We start from the raw sequence: 22451 nt of genomic DNA, 5'->3' as shown, positions 1-22451 counted from the left end.
TGGGTCGATAGTTGGACAGGTCAATGGGGTCTAGCGACGGCTTTTTTAGTAATCCCTTGACCACGGCCTCCTTCCAGCTTAGAGGGACTTCTCCTTGGGAGATGGAGGTGTTAATTAGGGCCGTGAGTCTAGCTATGATGGTCCGAGCGATGATTTTTGTGAACCGTACGGGCACTGAGTCGCTGGGGGCACCGCTTTTCGTGGCTGCTAGGGTAGTTGCCACTTCTTCCTCTGTAAATGGTCCGAATGAGGCTAAACATGGAAGTTTGGAAGAGTCCGTGGGATTTCTTGAGGTGGGGGTACAATCCTTGGCTGATCCGGGGGAGGTCTGATTGGTGGTGGGTAGGGAGGAAAGGATTTTTTTTATTTTATTATCAAAGAAAGTAGCTAGGTTGGTACATTTTTTCTCGGCTGCTTTGGGGTCCAGGGCTATCTGCGGGGGAGCTGGAACTTGGAGGAGCTCTTTAAGGATGGAAAAAGTCTCCTTAGCAGAGCATGCTGAACTCCTTATTCTTTCTTCAAAGAAGGAGGTTTTTGTGCTATGGAGGGCTTGTTTGTATGCCTTCAAGGTTGATTGGTAGGCGTTTTTATTCGGTACCGATTTATCTTTCCTCCAAGTCCGCTCCGTCCTTTTGCACTCCTTCCTGAGGATGTTCAGGGCCGGAGTGTACCAGGGGGCGTGGTTAATCCGTTTTACGTGTTTGAGGGCGTTTGTAAGTGGGATGAGGCTGTCTAGGGAGTTGGTGAGCCAGCTGTTAAACTCCCTATCGGCGGAGTTGGGGTCGGTGGAGAGGGGACCGTCGGATTCCCTCAGCTTCCTTTCCCATTCTTCTGGTCTTAGTTTGTTCCAACGTCTAGTTAGAATCTTAGTTTTTTGTTTCGGAACCGTGGCGGGCTGATAGGACCAGAGCATGGGGACCAAAAAGTGGTCGGTCCATGGAAGAGGGGTCGGGTCATGTGTTTGGAGATTATTGATGTTAGAGAAAACGGGGTCCAGAAGGTGCCCTTTCTCGTGCGTGGGTTTCGAGTTCAGCAGCAGGAGGTCAGCTGACAAGAGGTCTGCTTGGAGATTGGCGGCTATGTTATCTGCTTTATCTAAAAAGTGTAGGTTCAAGTCCCCTAAAAGAAGAAAATTGGGCGTTTCTAAAGTTTTTAAGAGGATGTGGTCCATCAGCGTACTTGGAAAGTCACCTATCGCGCCTGGTGGTCGGTATATCAATAGACCCGACAGTGAAGTGGTGGGGGAGATCTGGAGGATAAAATTGCCGTTTTCACAGTCCTTGACCGTGCCCTCGCTGAGCCTGCAGCTAAAATTACTTTTATAGAGAATAGCGAGCCCGCCACCCCTTCCCACTGGTCTGTCAAGGCAGCAGATTTGATAGCCGGGGGGGGTGGCATTGACCAGGTCCGAGCCGTTGCTGGGGGTCAGCCAGGTTTCGGTCAAGAACAAGGCATCTAGTGAGAGGGTTTGAGTGAGGAGGTTGATCTCATGTGAGTGTTTTGCTAGCGACCTGCAATTCAGAAGGCCTAGTCGAAGCATATGGCAAGGTTCCATAGTTTTGTGGGTGTCGCAACAGGGACATCCTCTGAACGGGGTGTCATCCTGTAGGATGAAGTCGCAATGAGGACTTTTCTTAGAGTTCCAGAGACGGAGGGTGTCCGGGGAGTAGGATAGATGGGACTGAGCTTTGGGCATAGTATCTGGTCCTAGGGCCGGCTGGGCCCGGACGGGCCCAGACGGGCTTGCCTTTGGCGCGCCTTCGGCGCGCTGACGGCGCGCCCGCTGCGCCCGTCCGCTGCGCGTCCGGTAATTACACATTTTTTAATAGGGGGGAAGGGGGCGGGTGGGCGTGGCCTCGGGGAAGGCGTGGCCTGTTTACCTCGCCGTCAATGGCGGCACAATAGTTCCAATGCCGGTTCCTACGTTGCAGCGAAGGGTCGCTGTTCGGCGCTTCTGTCGCCTGGTTCGTGCTGGCAGGGGGTGAGTGAATATTTTAAAAGCAAATAATGCGCAGAGTGAAAATTCAGTAAAACAGTTTTTAAAAGTGCAATATGTCTCCCGGCTTCCGCCTCAGGAGAATTACAGGTTCTGCTTTGGGGCGCTGAAGGCAGCGTATTTATACTGTGGAGGGCGGGTGGGCGTGGCCTCGGGGAAGGCGTGGCCTGTTTACCTCGCCGTCAATGGCGGCACAATAGTTCCAATGCCGGTTCCTACGTTGCAGCGAAGGGTCGCTGTTCGGCGCTTCTGTCATTTGCTCCTGCTCTGGTGCAAAACTGGACAAAGGACATGGGTATAGCCACCCCTCTGTCCTGCCCTCCCATAGGTGGTTCCCCAGAGTTTGTCCCACCTCTTCCTTCGGTATAAAGCAGGAACCCTGACTACAGGACTTTAGATTTTACCTGGACTAAACTCTGCTACAGAAACCAAGGACTTCAACGATCTACACTACGCTGGATGACTGAGGAATCTCCCTTGGAGTAAAGGAGTAACTCCACTGCAGCAGCAGGCACCTAAATGCATCAGACCGGTTTGCATCTCCCGAGCTCCTGAGGACTCTGAAGATTTCCGCAACACAGGAGGTAATTTACCGATGTCTCTGAGGTCTGCTCTCTCAGCAATTCTGAGATCAGTATCCCTCGCGGGGACCGTTCAACCTGGACCCCTATGCACCGTGTACTTTTGCAGCAGCATATGCTTTTCGGCAATCCCTGAGGCTGAGCTTTGGGCTTGTAGTCCTGACCCCGTGGGCTGGTATTTCGTGATTCAGTTCAAGGTCCCTTCGCGATCCCTGGTCCGTTGGCCTGTGGGTCCCTGTGAAGGTAACTTTGACTTTCTTTGGGATTCTCTGGTTGCTCCAGATGTGCCCTGACTCTCCATAGCTTGGAGAGTCCCCAGGACCTTGCTGGTCCTCACCGAAGCTTATTTCCTCTGCCCGCGTTGGTTGCAGTTGCCAAGGCTTGTTGATGTTCAATCCGAACACTGATCCCCCAGCACTCGACATCCTTCATGGAACAGCTCACCTCCAGACTTTGGTCATCGTCGACGTCTCCTGGTCCCCGTCAAGCATCGCATCTTCTCACCTGAAGCACCCGACATCGGTGGGCATTCGTCTATTGTGCTTCTGGTCACTCTGAAGTGACCCATACTCTGTCCTCTCTGCTTTCAGGTCTTCTCATCTTGGATCCAGGCTTGGATCCCACCAGACACTTTTCATCTTCCCGGCAGAAGCACATTTCCTCATCACGCCATTGAAAACGACGAAGGTTTGCGACACCATTTGACCCCTATACACCCGGCTCCTCTGGGATAGGTAACACGGGTATCTCGGTACTCTCAAGGGTTCTGGCCTTAGAACCTTCTATGCTCCAAGGGGTTTGCTTAAGGTCTTCTCCGAAGTGTCCTTAAACTCTAAATTTCCAACCGCGACTCTCAATAGAGTTGCACGGATCTCGTGCCTGTGTTCACACACTGCACCCGTCGTCCGTGGGTCCCCTGTGTCACTCCTTTAAGTGGTTCCTTGGGGTCCCAGTGATTCTACGTGCTCTAGGCACTGTGTCTACTTAAGTCGTGGTTGTTATACCACTTTCTTAGTATATGCTTCCGTCTCCCCCTGGAGTTTGCTGTGTATTGTGCTATTTACTGTTGTTCTAGTGATTTAATATTGTGTGCTTTGTGCTCTAATCTCATAAATAGGTTAGTAGAAAGTGTTTAGTAATAAATACATATATTTTATATATCTCTTGTGTGGTTCTCCTTTCATTTGGTCATTCAGGAGGTTCTGATCTGGTACACCAAGCTGCTTAACATTCCATCAAGACTTAGCCTGAAGGCTGCTCTCCATAGCTACCACTAGGATAGCTTTCAATAAAGGTTGTCTTTAACCTAATCATCAATAAGGGTTGTTTGGACTGGTACAAGGTGCCCACTTTAATTAGTGGTCAGCATATACCAGGCCAACTTCTCACAACCCCCAAAACCTATTTTTACACACCAAAATTAAGTATATTGGCCTCATGGTTCCAGAAATATTACATCATCACTGCAACACATCTGCCATTTTTTTTAAATGTCAATCGCCCGCCCCTGTCCTGACGCTCGGAAGGGGGATGGAAAATAAAATGGTAATCAATGACCATTTTATTTTTCATCTTTTGTGGGGATTTATAAGTGGTCCGACACTCTCCTGCTCTAAAGATGAGCTGCCCCTGTTACAAACCAGCATTGCTGCACTCTACTGAGGCGCTCTAGGTAGGCGGAAATGCGTATTAGAAGTTGCATAAAATAAAACTGTGAAGATATGTTTACCAAACTAATAAACAAAATGATCCTTACAATTTCAGGCATGTGAATGTGCCCTGTTGAAATCTGAAATTGTGATGGAAAAGGGAAAGTGTAAGATACAAGCTCCCTAAGAAATGGCAGACAAGACATGGAAGAGAGGCTATTAAAACGAAGGTACTCACTGCAGATATTGATTCTGGTTTGATGGAGTGCAGACAAATCACATTGTAGGTTTCACGTTTTTGCATTCCCGAGGCTGTTGGCTAACCACATCGGGCAAAGCTTGGTTGCAGCACAGAATCTGTTTGAAATGTCTATCAAAGCATCGCTCTGTGTGAACATTTTACTGCTTACAAATGACAGCACAACTTTGATGAGTTTCAAACTGATTGAAATGTGTGATAGAGGCTGCACTGAATAACCATCTCACAAACTATTTGCCATAAGAATATCTATAATTACAATAATGCATTGTGACATATTTGTTTTCGCTATTGGAACTTGAATTTGTGATTAAAATAGAGAAACTGTGAATTATAATACAACTAGGGTGTACAATGCAGTGGAAATTTTAAAACAGGAAGAGGGATTAAATCCAAGGACATCTAACATGGGCTTCAATTGGAATTCCATAGAGCATATTATCAAGCCCATTATCGCCGTTTTAGCGGCAGTTATCTGCCGCTAAAGCGGCGATAATTTTATCGCCTGTCTTGAGAATATGCCCCATTGATTCTAATTGGTTGGAGGGGAGGTGCAGCCAATGTGCTGCATTGGTTAGTAAATTCACAATGTTTAAGGATTTAGCATAATTCTTGAGAAAATGAAGACATATGGCAACATGAGACCAGGCTTCAGAATGCTGTTCAAAAGTCAGTATAATTGTGTTCCGGGCCAAAGGAGTGAGGCGATGATTTCAGACTTCAGACAGATTTCTGCTTGTGACTGCCCAGCTTTAGTTTCTGGAATAGTGAGAGTTATGTACCTATTTAAAACAGGTCCTTTGTAGAGGCCTAGTAGCATCACATCTTAGTCATACATGTGATGAACAGTGCATGCAATATATGTTTGCCTACAACAGAAATGTGTCACTGTGGTATTACACACAGTGCATGTACTAACCCAAGGAAACTTGACGTCATTAATATGAGATCTACAAAGTAAGGCTTGATTAACATATCAATCAGTCTGTATTTGGAAAGCACTGCTAAGCACCCATGAGAGAATTCTAGCTCTATATTGCTGTGCTCAGTTGAAAATCCAGGTCTTGAGTCTCTTTCTGAAATCCAACAACGAGGATGATGTCCGGAGGTGGAGAGGAAGGCCATTCCAGGACTTTGCGGTGAGGTAGAAGAGGGAATGGCCTTCACTGTGGCTTCGTCAGATGCACATGTCTGTGCAAGGGAGGCAGAGAGAGGTCTCTGGATGGTTGGTGGAAGTTCAGGGGGGGTTGATGTATACCAGTCCTCAGTCGTGGAGGACTTTCTAAGTGGGTGTCAGTATCTTGAATTGGCATCTTTCCTGGATGGGGAGCCAGTGGAGGTTCCTAGGATGTGGGGTAATGTGGATCCATGTGGGCAGGTTGAGGAGCATTCTGGTGGCTGCATTCTGTATTGTCTTGAGCCTCCTCATAAGCTCGTGGTGGTTACAGCATACAGTGCATTGTCGTAGTCCATCCGACTGGTGTCTCAGGCATGAGTGACAGTTTTCCTCATGCTGATGGGGGGCCATCTGAAGACTCTTCGGAGCATGTGGAGAGTGTGGAAGCAAGTGGAGGAGGCTGAGTTGATCTGTCGTTTCATGGTGAGTTTGATGTACAAGATGATGCAGAGTTTGCGAGCATGGGCTATCGGTATGGAAGTGGGTCCGAGTTTGTCGGGCCACCAGGCGTCATTCCTCGGGAGGCTTTGGCAAAGATCAGCACTTGGTCTTGTCAGAGATGAGTTTCAGACAGCTGGCCTTCATCCAGTCGGCAACATTCTTCATGCAGTTGTGTAAGTTGGTCTTCGTGGTGCTGGGGTCTGCTGAGAGCGAGAGAATGAGCTGGGGTTCTGTCAGCATAGGATAAGATGTTGAGATTGTGTGTTAATATAACTCAAGATGTATAATTGTGTTAATATAACTCAAGATAAGTGAGCCAAAAATATGTTTGTCCTACATGGGGATTAACATTATCAAGAAATTGATCACAATCGTTTTAAGAAAGCAATACTTTAGGGAGACATGCTCTGATTGAAAATCTTCTTGACCTTTTTCATAGACCTTCAGCTGAATGCTGTAGCCGAGCCCTTAATGTCTGCTTTTCTTTGCAGGGAAAAAGAAAAAAAGTAGGTAAAAATCTTAAATGTATCTGTGATATTGGTAATTACTCTCAGCCTCATTCCAGTCCATAATTATTTTGCTCAATGGTATCAGTCCAGACATGGGGCAAACATATCAAGACTAGCCTTTGTCCAACTCCAAAACAAACACTTCATTCCGAGCTAGTGGGGCATGTCTCCACTGAACAGACAGGCGCACAACCCCATACCAGTGTCAGCCTGAGTTCTCTGAAACAGTGAGCATGGATCCCACGTCTCCAGTTGAAATTGGATGGCTGAATTGAACTGAAAAATGTGACCTGTTTGTTATTTCAGGCTTTTATGCATTTTAAATGCAACACATTATAAAATGCAAATGAGTTGTGCACTCAAAATATGTATTCCAATGTGAAAAATAAAGCCTGTCTTAGATTACTGCGAGTTTTCCAGAAATGTTCACAAAAAGAATCCATCTGTGTCATGCTGCAGCGCTAGTGTTTCTTCACAATGAACAGTGTTTATCTGCTCTGGGGTATGGAGAATGAAGATTTCACCGACATAGGCAACGAGATTAAACAGAAATAGATGCCGTAGGGTAAATATCTCTTACAGTACTGTCCCGGGATGCACTGATTGCGTCATCATCATACAATGCTGTGCAGAACCGCCGCTTTTAATCCTATTGCTGATTTGTATTCCAAACTCTGCGGAAATGTAAGATTATTTTTTTCAAATATGTGCAGATTATATCATGCCACATTTTTTATTACTGCTTCCTCATTTTCTGACAACAAAGTTTCCTTACTATAACAATGTTTTACTATGGTATAATGCACACAATTCCACCACAGTTTGGACCCAGCTATGTTCAAATCAGTACAGTACAGAAAAGGAGTGTTTTGATCTTTTCTTTGAGTTCAGGTAGTTTTCAGTGAAAAATTAAAGTAAAGAACATCCGTCAACGACACCGGGCAGATGAAACTCCCTTTTGTTGAATCTCAATAATAAGGAAAACCATTTCCTTGCAAAAATTGAAGATGAATAAAGAGCAGAAAAAGGGGACCAAAGATTTTTTTAAACAGTATGGAGAAAAATGGGCAAGAGTTATAGTTCTATGGTATAATTTGGGATTGAAGTACCAGAGTATAGACATAAATAGAGGTGCTCGGTTGTAGGTAATGGTATTATTACTTTGGCATAGGTAGGGTGAAGGTAATGTTGTGACAAAGGAACTAGGGTATACGGAGGGGTACTGTAAGTGTATATACAAGCATCTTATTAGTGATAGAGGTAAAGATGCTAGGGTGCAGGTGTGGCATAGTTACTGAGATACACAAAGGAACAAATAGATTAGTTTATAGACAGAAATAGAGGCACTGGGGTTTAAATAGGGTTCAGGATTGAAGGTAAAGATTGGGCCAGAGGTAGTGTTTTATAGGAAGGGGTGCAGGCACTATGATGCCAGTAGTGTTGATGTTCAATTGGAGAGCTATGGTCAGAATTATTAGTGTGTAAAGAGTGTAAGGTGTTGGGGTATATGCAGGGATAGACATGTTAGGGTTTAGATAGAGGCAGGTATACTTCAGTATCAATAAGGAAGAGTTTCTTGGGAACAGATCACCAAAGTAGACACACATAGGCCATATCTATGTCAAATTTTCACGATACCCATATAAGGTAAAATTACATACGGTGAATCTGATGGAAAACATTTATAAAATCAGTGGGTATGCTCAAAATGTTGACCTACATTTGGCACACTATTTTAGAAAGTAGGCTATGGTAAAGGAACTAGAACATATGAGGGGCTAAAGTTAGAGGTAGAAGTAACTAGGAAGTGGTAGGGGTAGACATACGTTCTTCTCAGTAAAGGTAAAAATATAACAATATTAATGGAAATTATTTTGGGAATGGGCATGGGTCTCTTGGGTGATGGTTGAGTTAGTGCTGCTTGGGTTCTGGCAGGTGTATAGACACAGAGATGCTGTGTTGATAGGGATGGAAGTACTATGTAGAGGTAGGGATAGAAGAATACAGTAAAGAAAACATACATGGGCGAGAAGGGGGTTTTGATGAATGTAAGAAGACTGACGAAGACAAATGCAAAGAAAAGAGGGATGGGTTTCAGGTTTTCCCTTCTCCCCACAAGCAAGGAGCAGAGTACTAGAAAAAAGGAAACAAGGTTCTTTCTATCTGATCCTCGAACAAATTGGAATGCATTTTTTTTTACATGAAGGGCGTTCACCATGATGGACTCCATAGACTGGGAACGGGAAACCATTTTAAAAAAAATTAGCACATTGGTTTTTCTCCGAATTCACATGCAACTGGTTTGTCCATTGCAGATGTCAGCCAGTTGGTAATTTCACAGTTGGGGACCCGTTTGTACTTCATTGTTCTAATGGTTGTGACATAGCTTTAAATTGGTGAAGTGATTATCTCATGGGGTGGTGCAATACTTTGCCACTGAATTATTTGGGTGTTTTTCCAGGGACGTATTTGGTGACCTGTAGCCTTGAAGGTTACTTATTAATTCACATGAAGCCAAAGTAGTAAGGGCCTGATTACGATGATGGTGGGACCGCCGCCATCGTAACCATGTTTTCGGCCCACCATATTACAATGGCGGGCGGATGGTTGTCAGTCGGAAATACCGACCGCCACGCATCCGACAGACTCCTTGAGCCTGCCGGTGCATCAGATGGAGTTGTATTCCCTACAATGGGAGGCACTGCCATAGGATTACAATGTCCCTTTCCACCCACCGTTTCATGGCGGTTAACCTAAGTTTAGGACTCCTAACTTTAGGACTCCTAAATGTCTTCTGTGAATACCGAAAGCCTTAAAATTAGGATTTTTATCAGTTTAGTAGTCGACTCCTAACTTTACAACTACTAAACTGAGAAAAATCCTAATTTTAAGGCTTTCGGTATTCACAGAAGGCATTTAGGAGTCCTAAACTTAGGACTTCTAAATTGAGAAAAATCCTAATTTTAAGACTTTCGGTATTCACAGAAGGCATTTAGGAGTCCTAAACTTAGGAGTCCTAAACTTAGGACTACTAAATTGAGAAAAATCCTAATTTTAAGACTTTCGGTATTCACAGAAGGCATTTAGGAGTCCTAAAGTTAGGAGTCCTAACTATACTACTACTAAACTGAGAAAAATCCTAATTTTAAGACTTTCGGTATTCACAGAAGGCATTTAGGAGTCCTAAAGTTAGGACTCCTAACTTCTGTGAATACCGAAATGAGTAAGTGCCTTCTGTGAATACCAAAAGAGTAAGTGCCTTCTGTGAATACCAAAATGGTAGTAAGTTTAGGATTTTGTCTTAAGTTAGTTCTGTGAATCGGGCCCTCAGAGTCTGGGTGAGACACCAAGGCGACCGGCGGCGAGTACCTCAATGAGACAATCTGTGTCGTTGAGCCTTAGTGGGTTAATGAAAACAGCACCACTAAGGAAAGTAAGCCAGCCTACCATTGAGAGCATGTTTAGGTTGGAGGGGCAGTTCCAACGCAACCACCCAACGGCACGATTGTACAATGCGAAGCTGGCTAAAATGTTAGCGCTGGACCTTCTTCCTTTTTCATTTGTGGAAGGGGTGGGTTTCCTTGAATTTGTGTCTGCCATCTGCCTGAAATGGAAAGTTCCCAGCCGGTCCTATTTCGCAAGAATTACTGTTCCGGCACTACATCATGATGTGCTGGAATTGGTTGGACAAGCTTTGCAGCAGAGTGCTGTGCACAATATCCACCTGACAACAGACATGTGGACCAGTTGCCAAGCCACAGATTACATGTGCATCACTGCACACTGGATCTCTTTTGTGGGGGTTAGAGATAAACTATCTGCACGAGGTGTTGTTGACACAGCTGCTATTTTTGAAGGTACTCGGAAACATGCAACTGTAGCCATGTTAGCCATGGAGAAATCTCATACGGCTGAAAACATTTTACACGAGTTTCGCAGTAAGGTTTTGGAATGGCTGCGGCCCAGAGGGCGTGCTATTGGTTTTGTTGCCACAGACAATGGCAGTAATGTACTTAAGGCCATGGAACTTGGTTCCTATTTCAGGGTTCCGTGTTTGGCGCACTGCATAAACATTATAGTTCAAGACTTTCTGAAAAAAGAACCCATAGTCAGCAATTTACTGGCCATCTGCCGAAGAATATGCACTCATTTCAGCCATTCTTTTAAAGGTCGGAAGCAGCTGAGGATCATCCAACGTGAACATAGGATGCCAGTAAAGGCACTCATCCAGGAGGTGGCAACACGTTGGAACTCAACGTATTACATGCTTGATCGTCTGTATGAGAAGTACAGGTCACTCCATGAATATGTCTGGAACAGAAGAGGGGATGCTACTGTTAAAGGCATGAACCTTGACATGGAGCAATGGAGCCTAATTAAATGCCTGACTGAGATGCTGTCTCCTTTTGAGGTCTTCACACGTGAAGTCAGCAAGGAGGACTGTACAATGGGCCAAGCTATTCCATTATTGCAAATGCTAGAGCATGAGCTGAATAATGTGTCTGAATCATACAAAGGTGTAGAGGACAGAAGGCAAGCCCATGACTTGGTGGAGAGCTTATCCCGGCGCTTAGCTGAAAATGTAAGGATACAAAATAAAATTTTGTCACAAGAACATTACATTTGTGCCACAATTCTGGATCCAGGTGCAAAATTAGGACTACTGAAGACATTCCTTGCTTTTTCCGACATTGATGTTGCCCGCTACAAAAGTTGTATAGCTGAAGCAGCCAGTAAGTTGGAAAACGAAGGGCTGCTACTTAAAAGCCCGCAAGATCAACCCACAACAAGTACTGAAGCAGGCCATGCAGAATCAAGTGCAACTTCGTCGGCTGAGGGCAGTGCGTTTAGCTCACAATCACAACACTCACCATCACTATCGACTACAGAAACAATAACTGGATCATTAGGCCAAGTACAATCATTCTCATTACTGGATTGGTATGTAAAGATTGGCCTTTGTAAGCACAGTGCTGATGCACAGAAAAAACAGCACAAAAGCTTACCAGCAGCAACCCTGAACATTGAGCGGATGGTCCAGGCCTATCTGGACGACCCAACAGAGGTGTACGTTGATCAAAATCCATTGCAGTATTGATATAGGAAAAGGTCTGAATGGCCACAGCTCAGCATGCTGGCGATAAGCTATCTGGCTTGCCCTGTCGCAAGTGTCTCTTCCGAACGTGTTTTCAGTGCTGTTGGTTCCATTGTAACATTGAGAAGGACCAGTCTATCTCCAAAAAACGTGGAGAGGTTAACAATGATCAAAATGAATCATCACTTCATCCCACCGAATTACACAATACATGAATCAACGGAGTAAGATGAGGAAAGCTGCTCAGGTGACGGAAGTATTGTGTCAGATGATTACCTACTACTGGCTGAACCCCCAGAGTTTGAGGATGAGCTACACTTCCCTGACAATTAGGCTCGCACTTACTGTCTTCCTCCCTTTTTTCCCCCTTTGTTTAAGTGTCTGTCGTTCCGGTTATTAACTTGTGAATCACAACAAATCCATTACCACCGTCTTCTACTCTTCTAATTTAATATACAAGTTTCAGGTGTCTGCTATTTGACAGTACAGTCCTCCGAATCCAGCTCCTCCGCTCCATCATACTGAATCTCCTGCTCAATTCCATTTCCCTCATGAATGATGATTGGATGATGGCAACAACAAATTCAAACTTTCCTAGTCCTTCCAAAAGAAGTGGCGCATGAATCAGATGACTACTATAGCTATCCTCCTTTCAGAGCCGAGAGAGACTGGCCATTAACTGAAAATAGGATGGAACAGGTAATGATTGATGCCATGCATTGGACGCAGAGTCGCAGACTGAATGATTTAGATTTTGTTGTGTTTGTTGTGCATGAATTTATGTAATTGTGCACTGCCACTAATCAACTTTCTACAGAACACACTAAACTTAACTCAAGGTGAATTCAATTTTCCCCTTCTTGCAAATAAGAAATTTGTACTTCTCCTGCAGCTTGGTGATACATTGCTTTTAATTCAATACAGGAAGGGGACTCACTCAATCTGCGCAATGAGTATGATTGACACAACAGCACCGTCCATCGTGATGATGGCGAAATAGACGGCCCGTTAACTTAAGATGAGAAGGAACAGGTAATGATTGATGCCATGCATTGGACGCCGAGTCACAGACTGAATGATTTAGATTGTGTTGTGTTTGTTGTGCATGAATGTATGTAATTGTGCACTGCCACTAATCAACTTTCTACAGAACACACTAAACTTAACTCAAGGTGAATTCAATTTTCCCTTTCTTGCAAATTAGAAATTTGTACTTCTCCTGCAACTTGGTGATACATTGCTTTTAATTCAATACAGGAAGGGGACTCACTCAATCTGCGCAATGAGTATGATTGAATCAACAGCACCGTCCATCGTGATTATGGCGAAATAGACGGCCCGTTAACTTAAGATGAGAAGGAATAGGTAATGATTGATGCCATGCATTGGACGCAGAGTCGCAGACTGAATGATTTAGATTTTGTTGTGTTTGTTGTGCATGAATTTATGTAATTGTGCACTGCCACTAATCAACTTTCTACAGAACACACTAAACTTAACTGAAGGTGAATTCAATTTTCCCCTTCTTGCAAATAAGAAATTTGTACTTCTCCTGCAGCTTGGTGATACATTGCTTTTAATTCAATACAGGAAGGGGACTCACTCAATCTGCGCAATGAGTATGATTGAATCAACAGCACCGTCCATCATGATGATGGCGAAATAGACGGCCCGTTAACTTAAGATGAGAAGGAACAGGTAATGATGACAATTAATGGCATGCATTGGACCCCTGACTCTGAGCGATTGGTCTTTGTGTTTCCGTTGTTTGTTTGTTGTGCACAAAGTGATGTCAAAGTGTACTAGTAATCTATCTTTCTGTACACAATAAAGAATGACTCAAGTCAGTAATATTTATATTTCTACTCTTGTTGTGTCATAAAAATTTTACTTATACTGCAGGCCGATTTTCACAGTCAGTCAGTAAAAGTATCAGAGATGATGATGAAGTCAGGAGGACGTTTCATGAGTGGCATAAAACGGAAAAGCCTAAAGGTAAACAGGTCAACAACAACCACAGCAGACCCAAATGTCTGTGTAGAAGTTGAATAGAGTGTAGCGGTGGGATAAATCAAAATGAATCAGCACTTCATCCCACCGAATTACACAATACATGAATCAACGGAGTAAGATGAGGAAAGCGGCTCAGGTGACGGAAGTATTGTGTCAGATGATTACCTACTACTGGCTGAACCCCCAGAGTTTGAGGATGAGCTACACTTCCCTGACAATTAGGCTCGCACTTACTGTCTTCCTCCCTTTTTTCCCCCTTTGTTTATGTGTCTGTCGTTCCGGTTATAAACTTGTGAATCACAACAAATCCATTACCACCGTCTTCTACTCTTCTAATTTAATATACAAGTTTCAGGTGTCTGCTATTTGACAGTACAGTCCTCCGAATCCAGCTCCTCCGCTCCATCATACTGAATCTCCTGCTCAATTCCATTTCCCTCATGAATGATGATTGGATGATGGCAACAACAAATTCAAACTTTCCTAGTCCTTCCAAAAGAAGTGGCGCATGAATCAGATGACTACTATAGCTATCCTCCTTTCAGAGCCGAGAGAGACTGGCCATTAACTGAAAATAAGATGGAACAGGTAATGATTGATGCCATGCATTGGACGCAGAGTCGCAGACTGAATGATTTAGATTTTGTTGTGTTTGTTGTGCATGAATTTATGTAATTGTGCACTGCCACTAATCAACTTTCTACAGAACGCACACCATTTCATTTTTCGCATTAGACGCAAGATTCCCTTCTACGAACCAGAGCTTCTGAATGATGCAACAACTACCAGTACTAGGTTCTTCTAAGGTGAGGGGTCCCTTCACTCACATCTTCATTTATAAATTTATATAAACTAAATTCCTAGGGGATGGTGGTGCTGCCTGCCTTCCACCACTGTTCAGTTATCATGATTTAATTCCCAACTGTATAAGTGTAACAATGTATATTGTTTTAATGTTATTGATTTTCCGGTTGGTGCTGCATTTATAAGAAAACAGTGTACAGACCTTCTCAAATTGAAATAAACATTTTGAACTTACATAGACTTGGTGGTGTTTGGTGTGGACTAACTTACACGAGTGAGCAAACTAAAGTAAGGGTGTGCATGTGAATTGCTTCCACGACTGAGAGGTTGGGTGTGTTTTGTTCTGGGTTGTCTACTTGTTGGGTATCTTGGGGGGAGGCTTCCGAGACCTAATAGTTATGACAAGACAGTACTATAGTCAAGCAGTGGAATTGTGGTGGGTGCGGAATTTCTGATTGAGGTGTGCAAGGAAGGCCCAACCCACCATAACCAACATCCTATTTTCTAGTGCAAAATGTCTGTGTATGTGCAAGATCCCTACAAAAGTAGTATGTCCTATAGGGTATCATATCAAAATAGTAATAAATCTGGTAGGGCTGTTGTTGCTGTGAATTTTCAAAGCCTCAAGATCAATAAGAGTAAAAGTAGTAGAAGACGACGACCCAATGGATTGGACTCAATGGCTACTGGTGAATATGAGTTTTATATTACAACCTTTCACAAAGAGTGGCACTGGCCAACTGGGCAAGACTAGCTACTACAGTACAGACAGACTGATAGTATGTAGTAGTACTCAGAGTCATCATATCGGAGGCAGGGATAAGATTTTTGAAACCGTACAGATCGAAGGATAATTGGTGGTAAAAAAATTGCATTTGGAAACAAACAATAGTTCGGGAAAAATATGGGGCAGTAAAAGTTATGGAATAAGAAATATTATTAAAAACAAGAAGACTTACTGGGGCCAGCAGAGGAGCCCTCAGCGGTGTCCTCCTGGTGGTGTTCTTCTGAGTGTCCCGCCGACTGCCCATTCCCTGTCGGTCTGCCCATGGGTGCTGATGAACAGGAAAGATATAAGAAAGAGACAAACATTGATGGATGGTGTCAAACAAATACAATATTTTTCAACAACGGTCAAAAAACACTTATGTAAACAACAATTGCAATAACTAAATTGACCGATCTCATCTGGTCAACAAGTAATATCGGGGGATTCGCAGTTCGACTACTTAGGTTACTATTTATCTACAGTAATCCAGTCTTCCATTCAGATTCCAGAATACTAAGTTACAACTAAGCCTAAGTACAACGTACCACCCAACCTAGCCCACCTATTCCAGGCATGCTAATTGTACAATAAGTATGCATTTCCAATGTATTCCTCAACAATGCATATGGTCAAATCATGGAGGACACATGAACATGACTACATTTTTTGTATACACCAAATTTGGGTTTGATTGATTGATGCTGATCTGCTAGTGCTAAGTAACTGCTAAGCCTACCACCACTCATTGAACAAACTAGAAAATGTTCTAATAAAGACTGCCGTACTAGCAGCACATCACGTAACTGAGTGAGGGGGCATCACGCATACCACTAACAAATTAGAAGCTCATACAAAGTACCTAAACCTAAGTATCAATCCGCCCCTATCTATTAGTGACAGGACAAAGTAAGGAGTGGACTAGAGTCACTGTAGCATTACGTAACTTAATTTCTCTAAAATAAACTCGTAAAGAATCATGCTAAGCAAGCGCAAACGCAAAGCTGCAAACAAGTAAGATTAGTAGTAGCGCAGAAGAGCACCTGTGTCAAAAAAAATCACAGACTTTTAAACGTAATTAACCTGGAATGTAAGCAGCAACATTCTAGCTGGTTGGAAGAAAAAAAGATATTCACAATATATAACACAGAGCAGAAGAACAGACACAAAGTAGTAATAATTAAATAGGTACTCACCAAGCCCCGGGACCTCCACTCCCAGCAGGTCCAGCAGGTCCTGCTCACGGTCCAAGATGTCGGACCACCGGTGCGTCAGCTGCGCCTGGGTGCGCCGGACACCAGAGAAGTGTGACACTGCCCGGCGCACCTTCCCCCACCGCTGCCGACGCTCCCGGAGGCCGTACCCGGACCCAGGCCTGCCACCTGCTGCCAGGGTTGAGGGGAGGTGGCGCTGCACAAAAGAAAATTAGCGAACAGCCCTACCCTTGGACATGGTTCTGGGGACGGGGCGGGAAAGAAAAGGTAAAATAAATAAAGGAGTAAAGGAAATAAATAGCAGGCAATAGAAAGAGAAAAAGTAGCTAAAAAACAAACAAAAAAAGTAGACAAAAACCAAAAATATAGAAGCAGGAAAATAGTTAGAGAAATAATAAGTAATAAAGATAAAAAAAAAGTGCCTATAAACAAAGGATTGAAAAGATTTTGGCAGGATTCAAAATCAGGCCCCAGAACCATGCAATAGAGTGAAAAACAAGATGGCCGCGCCCATTGCGACCACGTGCGCAAGTTTGCGTGATATTTTCTCCCCGAGCAAGCAAAAAGCAAAGTGATCAAGTAAAAGCGGTCGCGAACAGGAAATATCGACACCGAACGGGCATGAACATGCATTGCGCGACCCGAAACAGAAAGTGAGCATCGCGAGAGGGCGCGACAAGTGAAAACAAGATGGCCGCGCCCGTGAGCAACCGCATGGGTAAGTGGGCGACCCGCGATCACGCAAAAAATACCGCGAACAGGCGGGAAAAAACTTCCGCGTCTTCGCGATATTTCCGGCGTGTTTGCGGAGATTTTCAGCATTTTCGCGATAATTTGCGAAAGTTAATTTTGCAAATTCCGCCCACCCCTACAAATAAGTTGCAAATTCCATCCACTTATCATTATTTTCTATTTCACTTTAAAAATACAGATTGACACCCCTAGTCTGATTTTTATAGTGACTTCGCCGACAACAAATACAAGAAACATTTGGTCTTTCACCTGAAATTACCTTAAACTTTGTCATTTCATCCTCAAATTTTTCTGCAATTACAGGTTCTACATTGTCTTCAACATTTTGTTCTACTAATGTGTCAGTTTCTTCACTCTCTTGCTGAGGCCCAAAGTAACAAAACTCAATATCCTCACAGACCTGCTTCACATCTGAAACTGACCCACGCAAAAGAGCACTGTTCAACTCACTTAACTTTAGTGCTGGACTTTTTGCATAATACAACCTTCTCACTAACTTCCGCATTTGAGTATGATGTACTGCCAGCATTCTGAAATGGTGAAAAACACTTTCACAAACTTTCCTAGAAAGACAAGCCAGAGAATGACCTTGCAAACCAGTATGTTTTCTCACTCTGCAAGGGTCTAGTCCTTGCAACAGTTTAATCTTTTGTTTTACACTTTTTTTAGTATAGACTCGTAAAAAACGACATAATTTTTCAATAGATTCCTGTCGTACACTACAACCACTACTGCAATCCCAAGTGTACACAGGGTTTTTAGCACGTCTCCCTAAAACTTCATCAGCTATCACTTCTTCTGCATTTCTTTCAACCATTTTCTCTTTCTCCATTGGACAACCATCACTAACCTCATAACCTCTACCACTGGTGTCAACTGCATACAATAATTTTTCACTTAGTGAATAACTCTCTTCATTAAAAAAAGGCTCTGAACTAGAACTGTGTTTCCATTCTCCCAAAAAAAATCACAACATTTTTTTTTATTAATAACTCTTTTCCTCCTACTTTTGGCCTTCATTACATATATTGATTTATCTAGTGATCGAATTCTGTTCAACACTAAAATAAACAGTTTCCTTTTTACTTCAAAAGCCTTTTCCACAATGCTTTCAATATGCTTCTTCTTTTTATAAAATAAAGCTCTCTTTTTATATTTCTTTACATCTTTCAGCAAATTATGCACTACTCTCTTGTAAAATATTTTTTTGCGTAATTCCTTATACTGATTTTGTCTTCTTTTACCATACTTTATCTCCTTTGACTGAACATTTGTTTTTTTACTTTTCCTCTTATTTTGATTTTTTTTTTTACTCAAAAAATTATTTGAAGTTGCAGCATTCTCTACATTCTGTTTGCTCCTACAAACATTTTTAATAAATTGCTTCGTGATCTTACCAGAAGATTTTTTCCTTTTAGCCACATTATCTCTTTCATTCAATACTTGTGGTTGATGTTTCTTCAAGTAATCCTCCTGTCTCTGTTCTTTACTTTTTCTTTTTTTTTCTGGCATACTTTCTCGATTTTAACGTTGAAAAACAGTATCTGCAAAAAAGAGTCACAAATAAATGTATATTAATAACTTTCAAATTTACAATATTCCATTACTGTACAAACAAATTTTATATAAAAACAGACTAAAAAACTATAGCCCTGAACCACAAGTGTGACGATGATTAAAACACTACCTACATAATGCATACTACTTTGAAGCAGTTCATGCCCTAAAGCCTACCTCACAAAAAGACTACATGCTAACTAACTGAATGATTACAGTACTAAAATGAGACACAAGGTGTTTGCTAGAAGTGTATGAATACTAACTGGGGAATTGAAGCTGCGAAAGACAACTGTGTAGCTCATTAGAGAACTGAATGCATACTGGATAGGCATTTAAAGCAGTCCATGTGATAAGGCCCGGCTCACTGCATGAGTACTTGGGTTCTGACTGAATGATTAGACTACAGCAAGGAGACTGCCTGGATGAATTTATAACTGGTAGACTTTTCGCACAGGGAATTAATTAGTACTTGGTACTAAAAAGGTCACTAAAAGACTGCAAAGGGAGTGACAAGATGTTTCCTGGACTATATGAATATTGACTAGGGAATTGAAAGTATAAAAGACAAATCTCTAGGTGGTTAAAAGACTGCATGCATAGTGCATAGGGGTTTGAAGCAGTCCATGTGCTAAGTCCTGGTTCAGTGCATGAATACTTAGACAGTAACTGAATCATTAGAGTACTGGAAAGAGAGTGTCTTGGTGAATTTATAAATGTTTGGGTTTTGGCACAGTGAATGAATTACTACATGGTGCTGAATGGGTCACTAGAAGACTACAAAGAGAGTGATAGGGTGTTTCCTGGAAGTGTATGGAAACTGTCTAGAGAATTGAAGGTGTGAAAAACAACTGTGTAGGTGGTTAGAGAACTACATGCATACTGCATGGACATTTGAAGCAGTCTATTTGGTAATGAATGGTTCACAACATAAGTACTTAGAAACTGACTAAATCATCAGACTACTTCTAGGACAGTGCCTGGGTAAAAATATTAAATGTTCAGTTCTGGGGCAGTAAAGACAATACTACATGGTACTTTAGTGTCAAAGCATGACTCTTTTTATCAACGCATAAGCAAAGACTGGCTTCTATGCTACTAAAACTTGACAACATGACAGGTTTCAAAACAGTTTTCTGTCAGCAAATGCACAATGTTACCAAACGCTTCTCTGACAGTGGTTCCCAAATGCACACAGACTCACAGTGTGATTCTAGACAAGCACCACTATCCCTAGGAGTTTACCAAAACTCATTCACTACAGTGGAAGAGGTAAGGGAACTGCACACAATCTATATATTTCACGACTACCCTTTAGTGTCACTGCCTGACTCATTTAATCAACACATAAGAAAAGACTATCTTCTAATGCTACTAAAACTTGACAACATGACAGGTTTCAAAACAGTTTTCTGTCAGCAAATGCACGATGTTACCAAACGCTTCTCTGACAGCGGTTCCCAAATGCACACAGACTCACAGTGTGATTCTAGACAAGCACTACTATCCCTAGGAGTTTACCAAAACTCATTCACTACAGTGGAAGAGGTAAGAGAACTGCACACAATCTACATATTTCACGACTACACTTTAGTGTCAATGACTGACTCATTTAATCAACACATAAGCAAAGACTGGATTCTAATGCTACTAAAACTTGACAACATGACAGGTTTTAAAACAGTTATCTGTCAGCAAATACATGATGTTACCAAATGCTTCTCTCAAAGTGATCCTAAATACACACTAACTCACAGTGTGATTCTAGACAAGCACCGCTATCCCTATGAGTTTACCAAAACTCATTCATTACAGTGCAAGTGGTAAGGGAAGTGCACACAATCTACATATTTCACAACTGCAATTTACTGTCAATGCCTGACACATATAATGAAAGCATAAGCCATAACTGTCTTCTAATGCTACTAAAACTTGACAACATGACATGTTTTACAACACGTATCTGTCAGCAAATACACGATGTTACCAAACGCTTCTCTCACAGTGGTTCCCAAATGCACACAGACTCACAGTGTGATTCTAGACAAACAACACTATCCCTAGGAGTTTACCAAAACTCATTCACTACAGTGGAAGTGATAAGGGAACTGCACACAATCTACATATTTCACGACTACACTTTAGTGTCAATGACTGACTCATTTAATCAACACATAAGCAAAGACTGTCTTCTAATGCTACTAAAACTTGACAACATGACAGGTTTCAAAACAGTTTTCTGTCAGCAAATGCACGATGTTACCAAACGCTTCTCTGACAGTGGTTCCCAAATGCACACAGACTCACAGTGTGATTCTAGACAAGCACCACTATCCCTAGGAGTTTACCAAAACTCATTCACTACAGAGGAAGAGGTAAGGGAACTGCACACAATCTACATATTTCACGACTACACTTTAGTGTCAATGCCTGACTCATTTAATCAACACATAAGCAAAGACTGGCTTGTAATACTACTAAAACTTGACAACATGACAGGTTTCAAAACAGTTATCTGTCAGCAAATGCACAATGTTACCAAACGCTTCTCTGACAGTGGTTCCCAAATGCACACAGACACACAGTGTGATTCTAGACAGGCACCACTATCCCTAGGAGTTTACCAACACTCATTCACTACAGTGGAAGTGATAAGGGAACTGCACACAATCTACATATTTCACGACTACCCTTTAGTGTCAATGCCTGACTCATTTAATCAACACATAAGCAAAGACTAACTTCTAATGCTACTAAAACATGACAACATGACAGGTTTCAAAACAGTTTTCTGTCAGCAAATGCACGATGTTACCAAACGCTTCTCTGACAGTGGTTCCCAAATGCACACAGACTCACAGTGTGATTCTAGACAAGCACCACTATCCCTAGGAGTTTACAAAAACTCATTCACTACAGTGGAAGAGGTAAGAGAACTGCACACAATCTACATATTTCACGACTACACTTTAGTGTCAATGCCTGACTCATTTAATCAACACATAAGCAAAGACTGGCTTCTAATGCTACTAAAACTTGACAACATGACAGGTTTCAAAACAGTTTTCTATCAGCAAATGCACGATGTTACCAAACGCTTCTCTGACAGTGGTTCCCAAATTCACACAGACTCACAGTGTGATTCTAGACAAGCACCACTATCCCTAGGAGTTTACCAAAACTCATTCAGTACAGTGGAAGAGGTAAGTGAACGGCACACAATCTACATATTTCACGACTGCACGTTAGTGCCAATGCCTGACTCATTTAATCAACACATAAGCAAAGACTAGCTTCTAATGCTACTAAAACTTGACAACATGACAAGTTTTAAAACAGTTATCTGTCAGTAAATAAACGATGTTACCAAATGCTTCTCTCACAATCCTTACCCAAATGCAAACAGACTCACAGTGTGATTTTAGACAATCAACAGTATCCTAGGACTTTACCAAAACTCATTCACTACTGTGGAAGGGATAAGGGGACTGCACACAATCTACATATTTAAGTACAGCACATCAGTGTCAAAGCATGACTCATTTAATCAACATATAAGCAAAGACTGGCTTCTAATGCTACTATAACTTCACAACATGACAGATTTCAAAAGAGTTTTCTGTCAGCAAAAGCACGA

Source organism: Triturus cristatus, chromosome 6 (assembly GCF_964204655.1).
Source record: "Triturus cristatus chromosome 6, aTriCri1.1, whole genome shotgun sequence".
Taxonomy (NCBI): Eukaryota; Metazoa; Chordata; class Amphibia; order Caudata; family Salamandridae; genus Triturus; species Triturus cristatus.
The sequence above is the reverse complement of the archived record's forward strand: the minus strand, read 5'-3'. Positions refer to the sequence as shown.